The following is a 24,484-nucleotide window of genomic DNA, read 5'->3' as shown; positions in this document are numbered from 1 at the left end:
ATGAATTCTCTATTGGAATCCTGGATAAAATCCCTGGTAACATCGCTTTGGACTCTTGATGTTCAGTTTAGTGTAACAAACACACTTTGAAACCGTACAGCAAGGGGGCATTTCAGAGGACTGTCCACTCCTTACATGGGGTGGAGATGCAGCCTAGGTTAAGAAAAAACATTTTTGAGATTTACGAGCTACTACTGACCATTCTCAGAGGCCTTCCAGTGCCCCTGGGCAAATAGAGTGGCACAGACAAGGTCCACAGCTGCGTATCTGAGACTGAAAGGGTGGGCAGCAATGCCACTACTGCATTCAGGTCTGTGCCCTGAGGACAGACCACAAAATGAAGATAACTGAGTAAACCGACCTCCTCCTTCCCCCCAGCCCTAACCAACACAGGCCATGACTGCAAGCCCAGATTAAGGCTACTCATTCAATGGCAATAATTTGCCATCCCACAACAGAAAATCCACAAAACAGCTTGATGAAGCATTTAAGTCACAGGGTATGCTCAGGGGAGCACTGGCAGTGAGGTAGCAAAACTAGCTGCACGAACAAAGCCAACCTTCTGATCTCAGGTATTCAGGAGATACTAGGAAGGAAATTACTTCCAAAGATATTGACACATATATCTGCATGAATCGTTACATACTGAAGGTAAGAGAACCAAAGAGAATATTGTTAGGTAGCTGTGCAGAGGCACTGTGTATTCTAACAGGGGCAGTATTGTTTGTTCTTTTCTGGAATACAACCTGATTCTCTAAAGGAGCTTATCCCTTTGAAAAATCAGATTACAGTAAGGCAAAAAAGGCGATGGGGAAAATGTTTATTTGTGCCCAATTAGCATAGTCTTATGCAACAACTCTATTAAGTCATGAACTAATGATTTTTTGCCTCATCTCAAGAGCTGATTACTTGGAACACAGACTCATCTTCTACCATGCATTCCACCATTGATAACAACTGAAAATTCTAAGGGACCTGCAATTTTTTTGAACAGAACCTGGTGGACTTTTCAGCTCTTGGTGCTCTACTTGTTCTCTTGAAAAAAATGACAGAATTAGAATCCTGACACAAGCCATACTAGGCATGACCACAATGTAGTGATAAGGTAGTTTCTCTCATTCTCTTTCAAGCTGTGTGAGTTCCCCAGTTCAAGCTAAAGTTCTCCTTTAATTAATTCAGCTGGTAGTTCTAATTATTTTCTTATGACATGTTCAAGCAATGCACTCTTGAGGGATTATCTCAAGAGAAAAACTAATTCTATAATCATAATACAAATTCCAGTTTATTGTATTTGACCTCTCAACTGTTTCATGTAAGTCTCCTGATTATGACTTTTAGAGCATCCAGTAACATTTACAAACATCGCACATTACAAACAATGTTTACAAACTGCTACTGAACCACGAAATGTAACCTTGTCTACAGGCAATAGACAAGGTTATTTAGCAAATTATAATAAGCTTGTAAAGGAAAATCTGAAATGGCACACATCAGGTGAGTGTTTTGCAGAACAGCAGATGCACGATCTTTGAATTCTAGAAAAACCCTCAAAAAGTTTACAAAGTTACTTCCAAAGACATAGGAGGCAGTACAAACCAGCAGTTTGTGTAATAGCCACTCTTGTTTTCCACTCCTGTTAACTACATCTTCCTCCTTTCTGGTCCTCCAGTAGCAGGTTTTTCTCATGAGATGTAAAATGCTTTATGCAGAACATTGTATCATAGTTCACTGTTGCAATAATTTTAATTTCTGTACTCATCACTCACAAGACACACCCAATCACGTCACCCTAATTTCTCAGGCAACCAGGGTTGTACTTGTTTCTGCTTATTTCCAGTCTCCTTTTGCTGATATTCCTGCCACTGTAGCTCTGCTGAAAGTATAAACCAGAGTTCTCCCTTGCACCCTTCAACACTATGCCATAATGCCAGGCTTTCAATTCCTAAATAACTCTTCATTCAAGCCATTCGTGTAAACATATGCCTTTAATGAGATTTATAATCACTAACACATTCATACACTTAAAATGTGTCCCAGGAAACTGTGTGGCTAACAATCATGAAACTATTTCCACCCTGTTTTGTTTCTTTCTCTAAGTTCATGAGGATAATCTCCAAATATTTGAAGTTGTACCTGACATACTACTGCTTGACAAATCAGCCAAGTAAATCTACAACTGTGAGGCAAAACTTACTGATCATTCTGAAACTGCCATAAAACTAGAAGGTTGACCTTCAAAAAGATATTATTTTCCTTTCTAGTGAATTGTTTTGACTTACACCCGAAGTGGCTCTGAAGTACTGCTTATGCCGACAACAACTGAAAGGTACAACTCAAGTTACATGTTAGTCTAACATACAGGGGGAGAAAATCACTGAAAATAATTTCTAAAAGGAGAAGTATTCATATAATATGGGAATATAGATGCTTATTTATATTTATACTGAATAAACCAAATATATTGCTAAAACATTTTATGTGACTCTCTGAACATTCAAAGCACCTTCACAATCACCTTCACATATGTCTTGCTTTCCAGTTTATTGGGGGGGGTTTAACAACTTTTTAGTTACAATAACTTTTTCTTTCCATAAGGATGACTTTTTAAGAATTTGCAACTGCGATGGAACTGCAGGAACTGAGAAGTTAAAAAGTTGCATGCTATTTAAATTAGAAATCTAATGAGTGTCTTAAGTTCAAAAAAGACCCCAGAAATCTATTTCTTCTGAAGGGGGACAGTTCCTTTGCATAAAGAATACAATTAACCTTTACGGGCCTTTGATTGACTCTCGGTGCCCCCTAATAAATGAGAAGGGCGGTTAAATTAAATGAGCAACATACTTTTACACGTTCCTCTAATTGTCATACAACTTTTAGACCCTCTCAAACTGAGAATTTCTCCCTGAATCTCCCTCCCCGACTAGAAGGCAGACCTGCAGTCCTTGCTCAGATTTCTCTCTATTCGCATGATGATCCAGCAAACTCCTCCAGCACTCCACCCTCCCGACACACGCGGAGTTAAAATTAACTTAGTGGTTTGGGTTTGGTTACGAGCCGAAGATCCTCCCTTGTACAACAACTGAGAGCTCAGCAGCCCCAGCGGCGAGCTCGGCTGCCGCCCAGCACCGCCGGGCTGCCACGGCGGAGCCTCACGAGGAAAACAAAACCTCATCTCGGATAAAGGCTTTACTGTATTTACTACAGGCAAAAAACCCAACCCCGAATGAAAGGCATCTCATTATTCGCAGCTACTTGAAATTCAAACAGCCCTGCCCGGGTGTCCGAGACCCCCGGGTCCGTGCGGGTGCCGGGCTGGGGAGCAGCCGCTGCCGGCGGCCCGCGGTGCGGGGAGCGCGGACCCCGCGGGAGCGGCACCGGCACGCAGGTGAGGCGGGACCCGCGGCACCGACGGACCGCCCGGCGCCAGCCCCGCTCCGCTCGCCCCGCGAACTAACCGCGGTACCCGCACCGAGCTCCGCCCGTCCCTGCCAAGTTCCCCGCCGACGGCAGAGCGGGGCGGCAGAGCCCGGGGCAGCGCTGCCGCCGCGGCGATCAACAGGCGCTCAGACCCCCATCCCTCCCTCCGTCCCTCGGTCGCCGCCGGCCGCCCCTCGGCACCGCGGGGCAGGGGCTGCCGGGGGCACGGGGCTCCGCGGTGCCACCGGGCGCGGAGCGCCGCGTACCTGCCGGGGATGGAGCAGCCCGTCCCGCCGCCGCTCCGCGCCGCTCCCGGCGCCCGCTCCGGCCACAGCCGCCCCGAAAGTTTCCTGACGTCAGCGCGGGCGGGCGGGTGCGGACCCCGCCTGCTGCCGGGCTTGCCGCCGCCGGGCCGGGCCGTCGCCGCTGCTCCCGGGCTCCCCCTGCCTCCCGCCGCCGCGCCCGCCAGCCCCGCGCTCCCGCCGGCACGCCGAGGGCTGGGGAACACAACAACAGGGAGCGGGAGAAAAGAAGGCGTGAAGAGTAGGCAGCAGTTGAGAAAGTGAAGAACGCAGCTAGTAAATCTACATTTCTCAAGGAAGCATCTCCTAAGGAAAAGATAATAGACACACTTGCACAGGTCTTGGTTAAAGCTGCAATGGATTTGGTAGGGAACAGATGCTCAACATCATTCTGACTTTGGAGAAGGTCTGTAGCATGCAATCCCCATTAAAATGTGCTTTAGAAACACCAGAACAGTGTAAGCCAATATATTTTTATGACAGTCATGGTATGTGCAAGTTAGGGACAAAGCATTTCCTGTAGAAAGGCAAGCAATTAATGTCTGCCGTATTTCTTTTATTCCTGGTGGCCTTCTGCCATGATACTGCCAATAAGAAGGCATGTAGTGTCTGCGGAAAGGCAGGAAATTAATCTATTATTCCTCTCCCTGATTAATTTTTCTTAACAGCACATGAAAGATGTCTTTCATTTTACATTAATCAGTAGACAAACCTCAAGAATGGTCATTTAGAGAGCAGAACAAAACACTTCACTGAAATCAAAGCAAAGGTGTTTTGTCTGCAGCAGGTGTATTCTTGTTTTAAAGGCATGATGGAAAACAGTTCAGTGGCAATTTACAGTTCAGTGGAAAAACCACGATAGAAAAAATCCATGCAGGGTAGAAGTCAAGAGCAGGCAGCTTTTTAAATCAGTAAGCTCTCGATAATTACATGCATAGATATGAACTATGTAAAAATTTAATTAATGCGGCTGCCTTTTCTATTAATGACTAAAATAAAAACCAAAAACAAACTCCAAAGTAGCTACACAAAACCCAAGCAAATTAGCAGTTTGTCTGCTCTAGACATCACAAGACTGCTGAAATTTTCCATCAGTTGACTCTCTCAAGTAAAGGAAACAAACGCTAACTTTCACATGGTTTCAGAGATATTTGCAAACTTTACTAGGAAACTAACAAGCTAAATTCCAAAATATAAACAGAAAATTAATTCTGAGAAGGAAGGAAAATGGAAAACACTTGGGGAAATTGTATGAACATTATATTCTAAATAACATCAAATGCAGGAAGTTTTTTCAGCATCCATATACTAAATCTTAAATACTGTAGGTGGGAAAAAAAAAAAAACCCAAACAAGGAAAAAAATACCCCTGCAAAACCTGTCTTTACTGCAACATTAAGACTGTGTAAGGAAAATCTGATGAATCTGAACAAACCACATTTCATTCACAGACGACACATGACTGACCAACAGAAATAAATCCTATTTTTGACTTGTTATTACTGACAGCTATTCCCATACACCTTTCTGCAGCATCTTGTTGGAGCTGACAACTGCACTGCATGCATCTCCTCAGCCATTTGTCCCTGTCAAAAATAGTGACAGGACGGATAGGAAGAGAGATAATCTAGGAATTTTATTAAATCATTGAAGTAAAAGTAAACTGCTATCCAGAACCTTATTTTTTAGCAGTTTCTCAGAGATACAAACAAAAACCCATCTAGCACAAGTTTCAAACTCAAATTGTGATAAAACATTTAGGCTTCAATTGCTCGTTTTTCATGTTTGTGTGGCTGCTTTCGAAAGCAACAAGGCAGTTCATGTGCTGCTTCCTTAGGCAAAACTGCAGTTCATTTCAGTGTCAGGAAGCATCTTTATCTATTTGGCATTCCATAACATACATCCAACGTTGGTCTTTGGTTCATATCATAAACAAGTGCTCAGCCTTGTTCATTAAGTGTACCAATTTTAGTTTGATTAGACAAGCTCAGCTGTCATCTGCAAAGCAGAGCACAATCTAGACAAAGAGAAAACATTCCGGCTATTGAAATACATGTTATGAGTTTTTCAAGGGTGTTGCAGAAAGCGAGTAAAATTAAGGGCACTTTAAAATTCTTTTCTGGTACCATAGCAGATTCTTCACCAGAGTAAGGTAAAAATAAAATATTATGCAGGAATGGGGTTTTTTACTTATTGGGTATTCTGAAGTAAAGTATGCTTGATGAGGTCAGGATAGATTTTGTCTAAAATCAAGTTATACCTTTTAAAATGCAATAAAATTATATGTATATAATATATTAGTCAGGAAAGGACATTTTTCAAAATCCCTTCTGTATGCAAAATTTTTTCCTTAAAGAAAGTGAGACATTTTGTAACACAAGAGAAAAGTACTCAGTACATAGGAAGCTTTCTATTTCTTCTGTGATATATTTTTGACATAATCTGTACTGAAATGCTTAAATAAAAGGGATGTAGAGCAAACCTATTTTCAACTTAAATTTCATCATAGTATTTGAAGGGAAGAGAAGAAAATGTGACATCTTTCTTCTATGGTGATTTTTTTTCCCCATCAACAGTGGCAACCTCAGGGTGGAATGAGGACATTATTTGAGAGAGAAAGTAGAGCAAAAAATATTTGAACTCTTGCATAATACCTATTCCTCTTAGTTTTTAATTGGTGTGATCCATAAAGCAAAAGACTGAGAGCAAAAAGAACCAAAACATGACTTGCTCAGTAGTCTAGATCCCCCACAACCCAAGTGGACAAATTCTGGTCATTACCAGGACTATCATACTTGTGCGTTGCAGAGAAGTTGAGCGAAGAACCAGGCACACAAGAAATGAAAAAGGATACCCAGAGAAAAAAAATCTCTTTCAGAAACACATAGAACAGTTTGGGTTGGAAGGGACCTTAAAGATCACCCAGTTCCAACCCCTGCCGTGAGCAGAGATCTTTCACTAGGCCAGGGTGCTCAAAACCCTGTGCAGACTGGCCTTGAACACTTCCAGGGGTGTGCCACCCACAGTTTCTTTGGGCAATGTATTCCAGTGTCTCACAAGCCTCAGAATTTCCTCCAGTATCTAATCAACACCTGCCTCTTTCAGCTGGGAGCCATGCCCCTTTGCCCTTAGAAAAGGTCCCTCTCCACTATCAGGCTTGCACCCTGGCTCCCACATGAATGGTCTGGTTTTGCTGTTCACATGAGATTATAAATGACAGTTGTGCAAACAGATGGTGATGACTGGGTGGAGACCATAGAGGATAAGCAAAAGCAATGGAATCAGAATTCCTTTAGACCTGTAGCCATGCCAATATCAAAGAATAAATGCTAATCACTTGAACTGATTTGCCAGAAGATAGTTACTAGAAAAAACAAAGATTAAATAATTGCACCAATTACAAAACCTGAGAAGTTTCACCACCCTTCTGAGCACTGTCTCACCTCTCACAGACCAAAAGCTACATAACACTACTCTGCAAGGACATGAAGTAAGAAGCCAAAACAACCCCTGTTCAGTCCTTCCTATGAAGAAACAATACCGGGGAAGTTATTCCCAATTTCATATTTAACTTATAGATCCTTTAATGTTGTTATGGTGGTGCAATGTACATCCCCATTTAAAATTTTCCTTACCTTGCCAAAAGAACTGTAAATTGTCACATTGTAAACAAATAACATACCCCCAAACTGATCTTAATGATCTTAGGAGACTATAACAACAACAAGAAGAAGCCTCTGTATTTCAGTCAAGGGAAGGACATCATTAGCAGTGCAATCATTTTAGTCAGCACAGATGGCAAAGGCCAGAAGGATGTGAGTAGCCTGACCATTACTTGCCTTATCTACAACCTTAACCAAGCACATAACAAGGTTACTTTTGGTCAGATCATTAAAGCAGATGCTGGTCTCTTTAAGGCAGCTGTATAACATCATATTACATGAATCTTCACTTTGGTTTAACAAAATGAAAACCTCTTTTGGGAGAGATTTTATGACAGAGGCTTATATACATTAGAAGATGTGGTATGGAGACAGGAAAGAGGGAAAACATTAGTAAATATCTGTTCTAGCTTTATTAACTGAGAATGCAGTCATTTTCAAAGATTTAAAGGGTTATTCACTCAAAAGGACATTATTTCTTGTGTTTCTCTTATATTCCCATTTATTAAAAGGTTCTTGCCAGATATTTGATAGTTTTTTCTGCTCATTATGCTGTTACTCTTTTTTTCCATCTCTGTAAAAATTAAAGACCAGAAAGAACTATTACATTACTTTGATTTGGTAGGTGACATACGCTACACAATTTTAACCAGATGTCTTAACTATTGAGTTGTTAGAGTCCATTCAGGGCCTGAGGAAACCAGTACTAAATTAATGAGAAAAACAAGCTGCTGACAATGCTTGAGTGCGGTGATGGTGACTGATTTATTGTTGCTCATTGCAAACCTGAGCTGGTGATCCCTGTGTAATGACAGGATATATAAAGAAGGTCCTTTATATCATAGCTACTAGAGTTTTTATCCCAAAGGCTGTCAGACTTTATATCCCTGAAGCTTTTTCTGGGAGTATGTGACAGTAAAAGTATTATAGTTACCCCTACGAAATATTTCCAAAATAGAAAAGCAATATTCCATATAGAACTTCTCACAGACTAATGCTGGTTATAAACCTCCCATCAACAAAGCCAAGAGAAACAGAGACATTGGGCACTTCATTCTAAAGATTTGAGAAAAGGAAGAAGCAATAGAGAATCTTCATTAAAAACTAAAGGGTAACATATAGTATTCACAGAGAACAAAAGTAGGAAATGCTAATATTTGGGGTTTTTTTCTGAGCCTGTTATCCTTTGAAATCTGGTAGAACATCTACTTCTGAAATTATCTAAATGGTCTAAGTTGCTTGGTCTATGATGAAAACCTAGAACACTAAGAAGGCCTAAAAAAACTAACCATGCCACTAGCTTTTGACAGAAAGAATCAAAGAAACCCTTACTCTTCTCTACACTGCACACGGACGTAAGTTTTTAAAAATATCTATAGTATTTGAAAAAAATTGCAGCAAAAATTTGCTCAAGGGTGTGTAAACCAAAGAAAAATTTCAACCTAGCTCCCATGGAACTCACAAGGATTTTTCCTGTGGACTTCAAAGAGAGCAATATATTACTAAAATATTTGTACAAGAGCAAAACCTCAAAATAGAAAGCCTTTCCTTTCAGGGTTTCTCATTAGCAGAATGCTGGAAGGAGATCTGGAAGAATCTCTAAGCCTTTGACATGAACACTACAGCATCTATCAACAGGTAAACTGGAAAGTGAAATCTTCAAAAGTTTGGTAAAATAGCCTGGGCAAGGCATCACAAAACATAAGCATCTTTTGAGGCTTTTAATCAAGACCAAATAAATCTTTTATATACATGTGTCATAGTCCAAACTTCCCTTTCTTTTCCTTATGTAACACTTCATCCTACTTTACTGAAGTCTGGATGTAGATGCATGTGAAGTTAAAGCTGAGTTTTACTTATTCACATTAGATAGAAATCACAGCCTTGGTGATGGACAATAGAAGTGCTGCATGCATCTCATATGCACATTAAAAAGCCTTGGATTACTTTTCATGTATAACTGAAAAGTTTACAAGAGGAGAAATTTGGTAATACTGTTGAAAGGCTAGAGGAAGGATGTGAAAGCTGAAGGCAGCATGGGATTAAGACTGAAACAAAGAACCTAACACTGCAAAAAGAAATAAAGGCCTGATATAGACCATGATTTTGCGATTTGTAGGAGAAATAATAAACATCCAATTAGAACTACCTTGTAGCTGACGGTTTGGAGTCTAATGAATTATCAGCATTTTGTGTGCTGCAGAAATGAACCTGCTTCCCTTGTAGTCAGCTGTACCTTCATTTTTAAACCCACAGGTCTCATCATCGGTCATAAATACTAGCCAAAATACTGACATTTCTTGCTTACTTATTTTTCATAAAAGACACTTTATTCATAAAAGTTTAGCACTGTAAATATTTTTATGTAGGTGCTCTGTTCTGGAATATATCTGTCTAGAAAGCAGAGAGTGCCGTTAGTCTCTTCCAGTGGCAGTGCCATCTAAGAATCGTCAGTAAATTTCAATGAATTTGTCTTTTCAGGTAAAACAACATGAGGAAACATCACTTTGGAGTTTGGAATGGCTGACTGCCAGATTCTGGTATAGACTTCCCAGCATAAACTTGCCTACAAGCAAGGAGAACAGAACATCACACGTTTTAGTGGAAAGCAACCCCCTGAGCTACCATCTGCAAATAGAGACTTGGAACAAGCTTGCTCAGATATTTGAATCAACTTCCATGTTTTCCTCTAGGCTTCTTAGGTACTCTTCTTGAATTACAGGAGTGAGAAATGAACAATAGAATTATTCCTTAGTTTGTAACTGATACATATGATTTATGAAACACATTCATAAGTCTTCATTGCTTTCACCAGACACAAATTCACATATTTCCATAGCTATCAGATCATTAAAGTTTCATGTTATTCTCTGCCAAACATTTCAAACCCATACTTTATTTCCGTTTTCTTGGTAGGTATCTCACATCATTTTTCCTGTGTTTGTCCTTTAATAGTAATCTTTCTTTTTTATGTTTTAGAATGGAAAGCAGCTGACCCTGTAGACAGCTTGTAAATGGACTTTAATGTTGCAGGCGAAATTCAGCTCTTGTCTAAAAGGTAATAGTTCATTCCATAAAACTGAGTAACAGGTGTAAAGAATTTGTGCAATCCAGAGAACACTAAAATATACCTGCAAATCCATCTCTGACTGGTACTGTCCTGAACTATCTCTGTATTGTTTTTCTTGGAATTGTTACACTTGCAGAACTACACTGTGGTCTTTCATGCCCCTGCCTTCAGTAATGGACAAGGCAACCCCTTGGTCAGCACTGTCCACGTGCCACAAGTGGAGGTTAAACACTGGCTTCCCTTTACCAGATGCAGTTATCATTTTAGTTCAAGTTCTGCTCATGACAATGATATTCAGATGCTTTTCATTAAAACAAAGAATGATAAGGGAGTAAACGTTTCCCAGAATTTGGGCCATATGTGAGACTGTCTCTGAAAGATCTATTGCTTAAAACTAATCTGAAACTGCTCAGGCAAAAAGCCCAGCTCTTTTAAAAGAAATGCCAAAGAGAGTGTATTTAAGTTTATATTACCTGAAGTGCAATACTTTCAGGTAAAGTTCAGAAATTTCTGTTGATGAAGCAGCATTTCAGTGCTGTGATAAAAACTCATTCAAGATGAACCCTAGCTCCATCCAGAACTCCTACATCCCCCTAGTGACTACTTAACATTCAGCACACCTCAGAGTAGAGTCTAAGCATCCCTTTGAAAGCAATAACTGTTCTAATTTGTAAAGGTTTATGTTATTATTATACTACTTTCAAAAAAGTCATGGGCACTTATCTGTTGAATAAAGAGCAAACAGTTCAGAGAACTATGGCAGTGCAACATGTGCCTGGACAAAACAGAGCTGTATATTATAACCATCCCAAAGGCAACAGGGATGTGCTGTACCTTGTCGCCTCCCTTCACCTAAGGACACAAAGGGAAAAAAACCTGCCTTTGATTTTGGTAATGACATCAGTCATTAGCCTTCTGTAATGATAAGGTATTTCTCCAACTACCCACTTTTTGCTAGGTAATGCATAGGGAATCAATTCATTTTTACACGCTAAACCTTCCTGCTATCAGCTCAACAATTGATGCTTCCAGCTGAGTAACGAACATGTGCTTTCTCACTCCCACACAGGTGGGTGGACTGGCTGGCTCTCTGCTATTCACTACTCATTTCAATACCTGCCTCTGGGTAGCCTATCCCACCCATGGCAATAAGCAAGTAAACAACATATTTGTTCCACCAAGCGAAAGATAGCCTCAGTAAACAAAACTAGGAATAAAGTTCCTAAAGAAAACATCAAAACAGTAAAATGTCCATCAATCTCTTTTCATCTCTGTCACTCAACTTTTCTAAAGAATGTCTCTGCTGTAGAAATAAAGCAGACAATTCAGCATATTTTATCTTTCTTTGATCTCTTTTCCGAATCTTTCAGCTTTTGATCTTCAAGAAAAATTAATGTAGCCATATGGAACGTAATTTTAGATTAGTATATGGTCAATATTAGCAACACAAAGCAGCAATGTCCCTGAAAAACCTCCTACCATCCCACTGCAATCTCTTCGCTATCTTAGCGAAGCTAAAGGATGTCTGCTAGGACAATACAATCCTGTTCACCAATGTCATCAGACAAAATAAGCTTCCCGGAAAGTGTATTTTCTCCTAGCCTCCTTTAATAATTTTCTCTCTCTGCTTCTGCCTCTAAATTAAAATAATTCCAAATAATTCTTGTTGTGTCAATGCCTCTAAGTTGTTTTTCCTTTTTTTCTTTTCATATCCTAATTTTGCTTATTGTTCAGCTGTAAACTAGTGCTGGTTATTTCTGCTTCAGTTTGTTTCTGGTCACAAGTTGTTTTTATTCTTACTTATTTCTTTTCTATTCTTCTATTAGAAATCATTAAATATTGACCTTTAGTTAGTGCTTTCTGATATTTTGTTTGCTTGGGGATCCCCTCTGTCTTGTGTTCACACAGCACAACACAAACCAACTCTCAGAATCCAACTCTGACTAGACCTAAGCTCTGAAAGATCACAGCACCAGAGCATCTCATGCATGGTCAGATGACAATAGTCAGAGCAATTGCTGACTGTCCCCCAGTACCTCTTTATTCCAAGTAGAGACGCATGCACCCACTTCTCTGTTTGCTGGAGAACCCTAACGCATGCTCAATATCATTAAGGTGTTGCAACAGAAGAGCTCAACTGGTTCTGAAGTTAAATTTGCCAGCTCCCTCCTTCCATTTTAAAAGTGTCCAGGTTTACCCAGAATCAAATTCCTGCTGAGTTTCAGCCTCAAGCAGCTTCTGGATGTCAGACCTCCTTGTGTCCTCTGCTAAACGCAGGAAACACTGATCAGCGCTACCAGTTTTGCTTTTCTATGTGTCTGCAGGGCACAAGGTTTCAGGGGAGTTTTAGATTGAATATTCATAAAAGGCTCTTCCCCCACAGAGTGGTTGGGCGCTGAACAGGTTTCCCAGTGAAGTGGTCACAGCACCAAGCCTGAGAAAATTTTTGAGCAATGCTCTCAGGTAAATGGTAGGATTCTTGAGGTGTCCTGTGCAGGGATAGAAGCTGGACTTTGGTGATCCTTGTGGGTCCATTCCAACTCAGGATATTGTATGATTCTACAATTCCAAGATGGAGGCCTTTTTTAAAATTTAAACTACAACAAAAGAGAACTGCAACCACTTGGCAACCAACATACCGAGAAGTAAACATACAGCACAGATTAAATGTTGCTATGAGATGAATGCCAAATTCATGCTTTCAGCAGACATCTGCCTTTAATCTATATTGCTCGTTAGCTGGAAGTATTGCATGCTTGGGATTAGTTATTATAAATAATACTGAAACACATTCCACATGGATACATTTCTCCTGTATTAATGTGAGAACTGAAAGGAAACAAAAACCAGCCAAACTCCCCCATTAAAAGCTGCTTGGCTGAAATTTAAGATATGCACAAAGGATTGAAGGAAACGATGCAATTCCTAGGATAATTCCTGATTGCAAAAAGCATTTTATAGGATGACTGTTCTTCACCCTTAAAAACTTGGTTTCTCAACTTTTCTTCTGCTGAGCTGTTTGTGTGGCCTCTTTACAAGTGTAGATACACATTTTGTACGTTAAAAGGAACACCTTAGAAGTACAGGGTTCATTTTCTCTTTCTCAACTCGCCTATTTGAGAGCAGGGTCTTAAAAATGACTGATTAGGACAACTAAAGAGAGCAAACTGCAACTGGGAGAGACAAGAAACAGATTAAGAGTTCAGGAGCTGTTTAAATCAGCTGTAGGTTGACAGAAGTCATATGTTGCAATCACACTGTACAGTGGGATATTTATTTACCTCTTCCATATAAAGCAAATTACTCCAGTTTTAGCTTTGCCCTTGATCTGGTATCACCCTTTGTTTAAACAGATGCCGAAGGAATGCAGGGCTGGCTTCTCTACATGAAATGCAAATGGATAAATTTTTTGGTATTAGCTGCAAAGTCAATGATATAAGTTATCTATTCAAATGAGGGGGACAAGGGTTTTTTTAGGTTATTATTTTTAGGTTTAAAACCATAAATTAAGCTATGAACAGCTCACTTTCTACCACTGTGCCTTTTCAAACAAAAATCTTTTCTAATCATTAATAAGACATTTTGAAGGATTTAATTAGTTCTTTTCTCCTTAGAAATACTGTTTCTCAGTATACACCCACAGTCAGTCATGCTTCTTTTAGAGAACTCATAGCATATAAATTGTATTTTTAAAGCAAATTTTAACATTCTTTATTATCTTCTTTGAAATCTAGCAAGCATACACTGTTACTTCAAAAGAATGATTCAACATCTCCAAAGAGATAATTTCCAAAGAAAATTTTGTGACTTTAATAATTAATCCCTTTCTCATATTAAATGCAAATTAACATAAGAGTTGGTAGCATTTTTGGTATATAACTTCACAGTTCTGTAGAAATACAGCAAGAGTTAACTCATGTAGGTATTTGGGATTTTTAAACTCAAATTGAAATTGCAAAAATACATCCAGAACTGAGGAAACAAAAAGCAAAAAAGCAACAAAAATCAAAACTCTTTCTCTTGCTGAAATTGGAGCAGAAATACCGTTTTCTTTCAACCACTTGTTGCCATGTTTGGTTGCACTCTTGCAGTCTGGTTATGCCTTAGGCCAGCAAATTGGGTAAAGGAAGCCTCTTGCCTTTTTTCACAGCTGACAGCAAAAGACTAAAATAACACCACCAGTAATAAATGGAGTCTAGCAACCACACATATCCACAAGCTTAGGGTGGATAGAAAGGAATTCTTATGAAAGTACGTATATAAAAACAGAGAGTAGAGGGGACTCTGAAAAAAGAAACAGGTAGGAAAAGGAAGAGGAAGCAATGACAATTGAAATAACAGATGACCCAAAGAGAAGAGACAATAAAACTGATTGGATTTACAAGGACACACTTTTCTTATGTTTTATGCATTGACTGTTTGCTATCAGAGATTACTAGGGGAAAGAGCTCAACTTCAGCAGTAAAATAAATTAATGTTCCCCTCCCTGAAAATTGTTAATCCATGCCATTAAAAAGAGAGGTGTCTTTGAGATGAGAATATCAGCCTACCTTTGTGGTTTTCCTTGCACTAATTTTGCCTTTTATGCCATACCCAACACTGTCCTAAGCCAGGTTCTGGAATCAAGTAGTGAAGACCACTTAGCATCTACCCTGAAATTTCATTATTGTTTCCCACTGTTGCTTCTCATACTTTATCTAGTACGACGTTTTGAAATCCCAACCTTACAATATAGTAAGGGAGAGAAAGAGAAGAAACATTGTAGGTTAGTGTGATTTTCACAACAAAAAAATCATAGCAGTGTTTGTGAAACAAACTAGGAACTAACATCACATATTACTGCATCTGTCTCTTCATCACAGACCCTGCCATAATACACAATGCCAAAAAAGATGGACTTGTTCAAAGTTTATGCATTTAAAATGCACATTCATAAAAGCACAGCTATTTTTGCCATCTTATTGCAGTTTCATTGTTTTGGGAACATCTTCAGTGTCAATACAACTGGGAGGGTTCTTGTGCCATTTTATTAAAGAGGATGGTTCATTAATGTCTCCTTTTTGAAATGAACACCAGCTGGATTTCATGTCCTACTTGCAATGCATAAAGTGTATGTGTTCAGCATATGAGTAGCAGAACACAGAGGTTCTGTTGTCTGTTTATTCTTCTTATGTGGCAAAGGGAAAAAAAGCATTATAAAAATAAAAATAGGGGAAAAAGGGAACATGAGAAACAGAGCAGCTTTAAAGTGTCAAGTTTGAACAAAGTAACATCAATAGCAGTCAAAAATACTGCTTCAATCTGTGTATTCATTTCCAAAAAAAAAACTTTTCACATTTAACCAAAGTATAGCAAAACAGACACAAAGTGTCCAGAATCACAAGTTTAAACAGCTGTTTTCAGAAAGAGGAGATTTGCTCTGCTGCAAAAATATTTTTGTTTGAGAAAAGGAAAAATTCCAGAATAAAAAAGACCGAAGTTGCAAGTCAGCAGTTTAAGTTACAATTACTTTGATGTCCTTGGTTAGGAAATGTTAATAAAAACATTTAGAAGGAAATAAGTAGCTTGTGTTGATACCCATGGATGGATAAGACCTTTCTAAACTACATTGTTCAATCAAAAGAAGCCAGATTTTCAGCCTGCTCTAGTGAAGGAACATGTGATAGGAGCAAAAACCAGAGCTTTCTGCTGAAAAACACCCCAAAATCTCAGATTTGTGTTAGAAGCAGGAGCCTGAAAAAATATCCATTCCCTCGCTGAATTGTAAGGTGCACATTTAGAACATAAAATAAGACAGATATCTCTAAATTATTTTATCAAAATTAATTATCATTGTTTTATTTTTCCTTTTATATCTTGGTTTGCATTAAACCAACAGAACCAGCAATGTGTTATCTTCTACGTAAGGATACTCCTGATCAGGAAGAAACTTCCAGTGGCAAGAAAGCATCATTTTCCTCCTTCTTTAATTGATAATACATATGAAATCATAGGAAAGGAAGCAAGAGAGACTTGGTAGAAGAAAAAAAACCCAGCTTTCATATAATTAAAATTATTTGAAGTGTTTGAAAGTTGATAGGCTCAGTTGCATTGGGTTTTTAATTAAACTTGCTGTGTAACACTAATTATTTCTAAGAGCTGGGAGAGTTTAGTGCTATAGAAAGCTGACCTTTAAGACCAAATCTGATTTAAGAGTACAGGTTTGAGTAAATTGACTAATATTATTCTATCATATTATGTTAGGAATTTGTCATTAGCTAGGACAAAGTGTACTCCTGGATGTGTATTTTCGCCACAACTCTGAGTTTGATTTTGTGTTCTGCAAGAAACTTTAGATAATTAGACTGTCATCCAGAGCAATGTCCAGTTGTGGGGCAGCAGAACAAGCAGGAGAAAAATCCTTAGGAAAATAAAATGTGAGCACACTGGGGAGTAAACTTCTTTGGGTCTCCAGTTGTATGTATTGAAAGCACTACGGATTAGATGAGGGCAAGCTAAAAACATCTGGCAATTCTCTCTGAACATGTGTGCAACTGTCCAAGTGAAAATTGCTCTAATGTCTTTGCATTTCGTTTAAGATTACAGCTGAAAGTGTCCAGTGACATTTCTAATAATGTAAAAAAACCAGGTGCATTGGTGGAATAAAATGATGAATTTTACCTTTTTATAAAATCTGGTGATCAATATATGCTAATAGAAAAGGTGGTTTTGGCATTAAAAAAAAAAAAAAATCAAGAAAGCAGCATTCAAAAAATTGCATAAATTATTCCCACTTCAAATACTGCAAGATTAGGTTAATGCATAAGGACTTTGGCCCTTAATTTTGTTAGCAGCAGCACTGAATACTAAATATTTTAAGGGTACGGATTGGACTTCATTCCTCATTCTAGATGTGTCTGCAGACTGCAAACAAAACAACCCTGCTCTTCCCAGTCCTATGAAAGGCAAAGAATATAAACAATACTATTTAAAAATCATTTAAGACTAAAAATAAACTCAAATAAACACTGTAGACTGTTTACAGAGAGATTCAATTGTTTCCTAGTAAAGCAATTTTTGTGAAAATAAAAATCTCATCAAAAAGAAATATTAATACAGTATTTGCACAACACAGCTGATAGTTTAATATTTTATTACTAAAGATTCTTAAACTGCACTTTTCTCTTTACATGATTATATTTGAGTGGCTTGACTATTAAAGCAGATAAATTACGTCACAAAATGGAAATCAGGCAAAAAATGCTTTAATGCTGGTTCTGGGCAAAACATGTTCTCAGAAAAAGGTCTCTCCCTCTTAGCAACAGGAGAAAGTCAGCACCTTTACTCATACTAAAATCTACTGCATCACCTCAGAGTGAAAAATGCCTTAAAATACATCAAAAGTCCAAAGCCCAGACGAGGTTGTGACCCTTTTCATTACATGATTGCAGAAGACTGGATATTCCTTGCGAGCCGATTGCATGTATAAACTCTAATTTGAATAACGCTTCCACCACTGTGAAGCTGATAAAGACACATTTAACTTGAACAGAGCTGTGCACTGTAATTTTGCACACAAACTGCATTCACTAGTAGGTATTTCTTAGGTGTCTTCCTATATTCCCCAAATTCCATGCAAGTAAAAGTCTATGCATTAATTTTAGATCATTGTTGCACTGGCTGAAAAACGTGTCTTAATATTTTACCACTTGAATTATTCACTTCCTAGTGTCCTAGTCTTTAAATAGATTACTTTTTTCCTACAGCTTGAATTACATTCACCAGTCACAGTATTAGCATAGCTTCCAAACATCAAGAAATAGGGAATGAGAGAGAAAGTTTGCACTTTCCAGTATTCAGCAAAAAGATTGAGTATATTTCAGAAATGCAGAACTACACACTACTTTTACCATGGAAAAATACGTCCCACTTAATCTTAGTGTGATGATGCCCAATTAGTCTAATAATTTCTTAGATCAACAACTATCAACCAAATGAACTCCAAAAGGTCGAAGTCCTTTTGCAAGTCACTCCCAAATGTGCACAGAAAATATTATCAGGAGTTAAAATACTGAGTCCTCTCTTGTTTGAACCCTTTCCAAGCCTGTGTAGCATATTTTGAAGCCGGGGCAGTTGTTACAGCACTTCCACTACAGGAAATCCTCAGAGAAAGTCAAGTACAGTGAGGTACAGATGAACTCCAGCAGCAGTTCAGCAGGATGATGGGGTGGTACAAAACGAGCAGAAAATACGCAAATTGGATTATGTGCTCAGTGAACCTGCCTGTAGATATCCTTCATAGCCCTTCCTGAGTTGTTTGATAAGCCTTCACCAAGCAAAGTTCATATTCTCTTGTGTTGGCAATCTCCCCAAAGCCTGCAGGATGATAGTTGCTCTGGATAACTACTTGCTTAAATGAAACACATTCATATGTTTGTTCTAGGAGGTACCATCTCCCGACTGTTAATCAATTAAATGTTGCTTACCTGTCTCTGGGAGCTGGCACAATACTTCCATTACAAATTCACAGCAAAGAAGTAGCAAGGGTTTTTTAAAGAATTGCTAAGTTACCATTGTACCTTGTTGTGCATTAGCCTCTTAAGGGTAGTTTTAGGCACATGACACCACAAAAAGAGAGTTCCTCTGCCTCTCTCATTTATCTCTCCTTATATCTAATCTGATGATAGTAAAATAAACCCCATCAATCAGGCATGATACAGCAATAAGTAACTGGTGTCTGGCTAATGTGCTTTTTCTACATCACTGAGTCCTAAATGGGGAGAAAAATATTCTGCCAACTCACAAGCGAAGAAAACAGGATATGGTAGTTCCACACATGGACTGATTCTACTCATTCTTAAACACTTTATCAACTGATGTATGTCGTGCTGTCATGGAGTAATCTAAATTATATTCGTTATTCATGGTTGGAACTGTCACTTATTATACTGCATCCTGTTCTTACAAGATTTGGAGCCAGCAAAATTATTTTTCCCCTGGAGTTGTCCCTTTTGAAACAAGTATTAGACTTGTTCAGATCTCTGTATCCTAGTAAAAAGGGAAAACCAATGTCAGCAAAGGAAAAGAAAGCAAAGAAGTGTCTCCTTTGAAGAATGTTGCTGGAAAAACCAACACAATTTATTGATTTTTGTTAATAAACGCCACAAAAATATTTGCGCCCTATAGCATTCCCTGATGTATCAAATTGTGGTTTGAATTTTTCCCCCTCCTTTGTTTGGGATATTTTATTATATTGGACTCTAAAAAGTAGAGGTAACTAGAGAGCAGAGATGGAATAGCTCTGCTTCAGTGCAAAACCAAACTAAATACAGACAATTCTTCCTGGGTATGGGCAAGAGACCTGCTCAGATTTCTGAAATCGGTTCTTTATAACTTGAAAAAAATAGAGACGGGATTAATTATTTTTAGGTTTTTAGATGAGTGATGTGAAGTGTCTAGGAAAATGCCAGTATTTTTTATTATTTTCTTAACTTTAAACTTGCAACAAACCAACCTCACACTCTTCTCTGCTCTCCAGGTTATTTTCTTGACAGCTATAATCCAAATCAGGAGAATCAAGAGACTAGGGGAAAGTACTAAGGCAACTGGAGAAGACTGATCAAACTGCCATTGTGTTGCTCTTCCTAACAGAATCCTGAGACTTTTCGGAGTATCAGAGTACATCAAAATACCATGTAAACAACATGCAGATCACGAGAAGAGAATGGACTGGGGGGAAGGAAAGAAAGTACAGCAAACAATAAAGAGAAATAAGTATCTTCCCTAGGGCAGATTTTCCTTACAGAAATAATCACTTTCCCTTTTGTGTCTTGAAAAAATTCATACATATGATATGAATAAAGGACACCTGTCCTTGATAATTCTTTGGTGGAAGGAAATGACAGAATTTCAATAAGAGAACAGATCTGCTACCAACATCATAATGATTCAGAAATTTCTAAATTCATTTTAGCCCAAATTTTTCAGGGAAAGAAATATGCTAGTTATTCCAGTCAGAATAGACAGTTTAGTTGCATGGTTGCAAACTCCTCCTAGAACACTTTAGTGCATGGATTTCTTTTTAAGGAGAAGAGAAAAGTGTGGGAGATTTTAGCAACTGGGGTTGTCCTTCCTTAAACAAAATGTCTCCTCCAAGAGTTTATTCCTTCTCCTTTAGAATCCAGATGATAAACATCACTCATGTTTGCTCTGCTGGACTATTCCCTGTCATCCACTCCTTGTTATCACTGGCAAACATCTCAAAAACTTCTCAAAAAAGAGGTTTCTATTTAGTCTGGGTATGCAAACACTTTAAATCAGCATCCCTAAAAATCTGCAGAATGTAGCCCTATAGAAATTTATTTCTAGTCCAGAATTTAATCATGTACAGCATAAAGCATTGGTATTTTACAGTGATAAGAATCCATTCAAGATCTAAGGTAAAGCCTTGAGAAGATTGATCAAACTGCCATGTAAGTACTGTAACATTGTGCCGTTATATAGGACTGACATTTTTATTTACACAGGGAGAAAAGTCACATTCCATTCTTCCTTGCCAAATAAATCCTTCGCAAATAGTTCATATTAATTTCAGTATATTAGCCCCAGAATGAATGTTATAAACCAAATCTTTTAGCTTAATTTGTCAGGCTGCACTTGCAATTTGTACATGCCATGGGCCAGGGGTTTTATTGCTTTAGAAAACTGAAAAATCTACAAAGTTGAATTCTGTTGTTTATATCCTATACTAGGAAAAAAAGATGGTCTTTGAAGTAACCAAGCGATAAAACCATTAAACCATTGGGGGGCTGTTTTGTTATGCTAGTCTTACCCTGAAAGTGAAAAGGTTACAAGAGTTTTATTTGTAGAATATTGTACCCTTACAAAATATCTCATACAAGAAGAATCTGCTGGAGAAACATAAAAGACAAATCAATAAATACCTGCTCTCCTGGCTAGTGTGGATGGCAATCCTTTGTCATAGACTGTTAAGCTACAGATGCCAAGAACAAAGTGAAGCATATTTTTCCTTCACAACATACCCTTGTTATAATAGGCAATAGGCGTTAGAGGATATCTGCATTAAACTTGTTTCTTGCCAGTTCCAAATGCATTAGAAGAATTATTCATCATTAACAGTCAGAATGAGGCAAATACTACAAAATTGAGGAAGTTGAAATGAAAAAAACTTCAGTCTTGAAGGTTAATAGACCTTGCATTCAGTCAGCAGGGTGATGTATGACAAATAAGTATAAACATTTATGGATTAGAACAATTTGCAAACTACTTGGACTTTTTCATCTCTCTCTATAGAAATGTTTTTCTTTAGACCTATAGCAGAATCTGCAAAAAAGATGGTTTTTTTCAACTGAAGTTCAACTAATGGTCATAGTAACTGGAATAGCAAATAGCACTTTTGAGAGGAAGACAAAGCATGAGAAATACAGAGCAGTGTCTTTCCACAAAGCAATAAGAAATTTAAATCTTTTCACAACCACAAGTGCATCCAATTCACAAACAACTAACTATGATGTCCTCTATTCCATTATTTTTTCACCTGTATATGCAGCTCTTACATGGAAATAAGAATACAAAGCTCTTTCCTACATTTCCTTGGAAAGTGAAAATCCCTTTTTCCTTCTCAAAATGTTACCATATTGTTTTTCAGGGTAAAAGTATAAATTTTCGTCTTTCCTGTTAAAAGACCATAGAATTCACCCCAAACCAGAAAAAACAAACCCTCAGAACATTCTTTAATACTTCCATACCAGATATAAATCTACACCATTTTAAATGCAAAATATTAACTGCATAGCAAATTCTCTAGATTTCAGTTTTCAATTAGGTTTTTTATTAGCTTACTGCAAGGTCTCTCTACAAGTACATTACATAAGCAAAATCCTTTTCCACTTCAATCTGCTTTGTTGACTGGTAGGGATCATTGCAAGGAAGCCAAGGAATGCAAAGGAATGAAGTTATTTAATTTTTCTATTTAAATTAACTTAAGAAAACAATTTTTGGATATAATTACCTTATTATTTTACTTTCAGTTTCTAAGGCATAAAACCCTAGCCTTTGAAAGAAGAAAAACCCTAGCAAACAAAAGTGCTTAAACAGCATTCTGAATGACCTATCACAAAGTGAAGGAAATTCAAATGGAAAGGTTCAGATTCTTAAACCATGAACATCCAATACAAACACCTCAGTAGGCTTCATGCAAGGACAATGACCATCTCCAAAGACTCCCAACTACAAGGTAGCATTGCTAAACACAAAATGTTCCACTCTACGGAGATATTTAGTAGGACATGTCTGTCCTGAGTAAGTAATTTCTCACTCTTTTGAGTTCAATATAACATTCATGGCATTTTGACTCATTCTTTTGTTCACGTTAGATGAAATAGGCGTCAGAACAACAGATATTCATACATGAAACTACCGCAGACTAACTGAGGTAACGTTCCTTACACACCACAGCCTCAGACATTGAGAGGGCCAGGCTTCAGATTCCTACTTCCCTTTGAATATCTGAAAGGCTGGACTATAGTTCTATATAGTCAAGGATAATTAACTTACTAAGTAGAAAAAACATTTCATGATCTTTGGAAGATAGCTAGAAATAAATATTAACAAAGAACCCTTTTCCAGCCATTGTCTTTCTAGTGTAGCTCCTTGCTTCCAGTCTTTGTTTCAATTAACTGACTGAGCTGCAGCAAACTCCAGCTAAGTGCCCTCAGGTTCAGCCTGTTTTTAGAGTCCTGCCCAGCAGCCAATCCTCTGCTTGAGCTGCATCTCACCAGTCAAACCCTGCTTTCAGCCCTTCTTCCCCAACACTGCACCAGGGCCTCTCCCCTAACACACTTCACACGCCTCCTGCCCCGGGGATTTACGTGTACCTATCTGAGAACACACACAGCTGTTTTCATCTATCACAATAGTGAAAAACAACTGTTAGAGATGTTCTTGGGGGGATATGGGTGCTACAGGAATAGTATTGTTGCTACTATCAGCCCTACAGAAATTACCAAGCATTGTAACATCTTCCAATACAAGCTTTGAAAAGTAAATATGAGAGGCATCATTTGGCAAAGAAATGGCATTGAAATCTTAATCTACATTCATACTGTGATACCTGACCAAACTGAAAATGGGATAATAGAATCCAGTGAGGAATTGCCTGGCAGAGACTATAAAAATCCTGAACTCCCTGGTGCAACAATCTGCAGGGGAACTGAAGAGGTGCTGCCGGCACAAGGTAGAAAAACACAGCACTTTTAGAATGAGTCACCCCACAAGAAGGTCACAGCATCAAAGCAGATTTTATCATTAAATACTCTATTAAAATACTTCATCTGTCACAGTTCCTTTACACTGTCTTTAACTAGGCCTTACAACAGCATTTAGTTTTTGCATTTCCAAGAAGAGAAGCTCCTATCAATGCCTTCAAGTGTTAAGTAAAAAAAGGTTACAAGATCAAATTTACCAGCTCAAAACCAAACTGAAAACAAACAAACAAAAAAACCTATACAGAAACATGGATACCATTTTCTTTTAACAAACCCTTTGAAAAAATATCATTTTTTGTAATCTGCTAATTTTCATACGAAATCAGTAATTGAAGGCAGATCTGTGACTAATAATGCATCAGATATTATCTATTTGTCACTATTTGACAAAAAATATCCATTTTGCATATTTATAATCTAAAAAGCTACCTTTGTGTATGATCAAAAGCATTTTTAACATGAAGCTTAGATTACACAGTCAATAATCAACAGATCACTGCAGTTTCCCTGCTCTGTCTGTGAGGTTGGATATGCATGGCACGCTTGAAGCTTTAACAAGTAGAGGTGTCAAAGAACTAGTCTGATTTCTAATGCGAGATACACACAGCTGTATCTCAGAATACAAAGTTCTAGCCAAAATAACCCACAGCTCCCCTCCTGATCATTTAACATTCAGAAGAGCACTTGAAGTTTCTACAGTAGAGTACCTTTTGCAGAGAAATTGGCTCGATCAAGTAGTAGTGGAAAAGAAGACAATAACCAAATATT

General features: G+C 38.2%; 1 protein-coding gene across 3 annotated transcripts in view; it reads right to left on the bottom strand.

Annotated features, from left to right (window-relative positions):
* The window catches only part of GULP1 (GULP PTB domain containing engulfment adaptor 1), a 151,216-nt gene extending 147,473 nt beyond the window's left edge, over positions 1–3,743 (bottom strand). For all 3 annotated transcript variants that reach the window (XM_082285495.1, XM_082285497.1, XM_082285498.1), the window contains exon 1: positions 3,684–3,743. The gene's annotated coding sequence lies outside the window, so the exon portion shown is untranslated. The remainder of the gene's footprint in view (positions 1–3,683) is intronic.
* Positions 3,744–24,484: the final 20,741 nt, after the last annotated feature.

This window comes from Coloeus monedula (assembly GCF_965178545.1).
Source record: "Coloeus monedula genome assembly, chromosome: 7".
Lineage (NCBI taxonomy): Eukaryota > Metazoa > Chordata > Aves > Passeriformes > Corvidae > Coloeus > Coloeus monedula.
The sequence above is the reverse complement of the archived record's forward strand: the minus strand, read 5'-3'. Positions and strand labels throughout refer to the sequence as shown.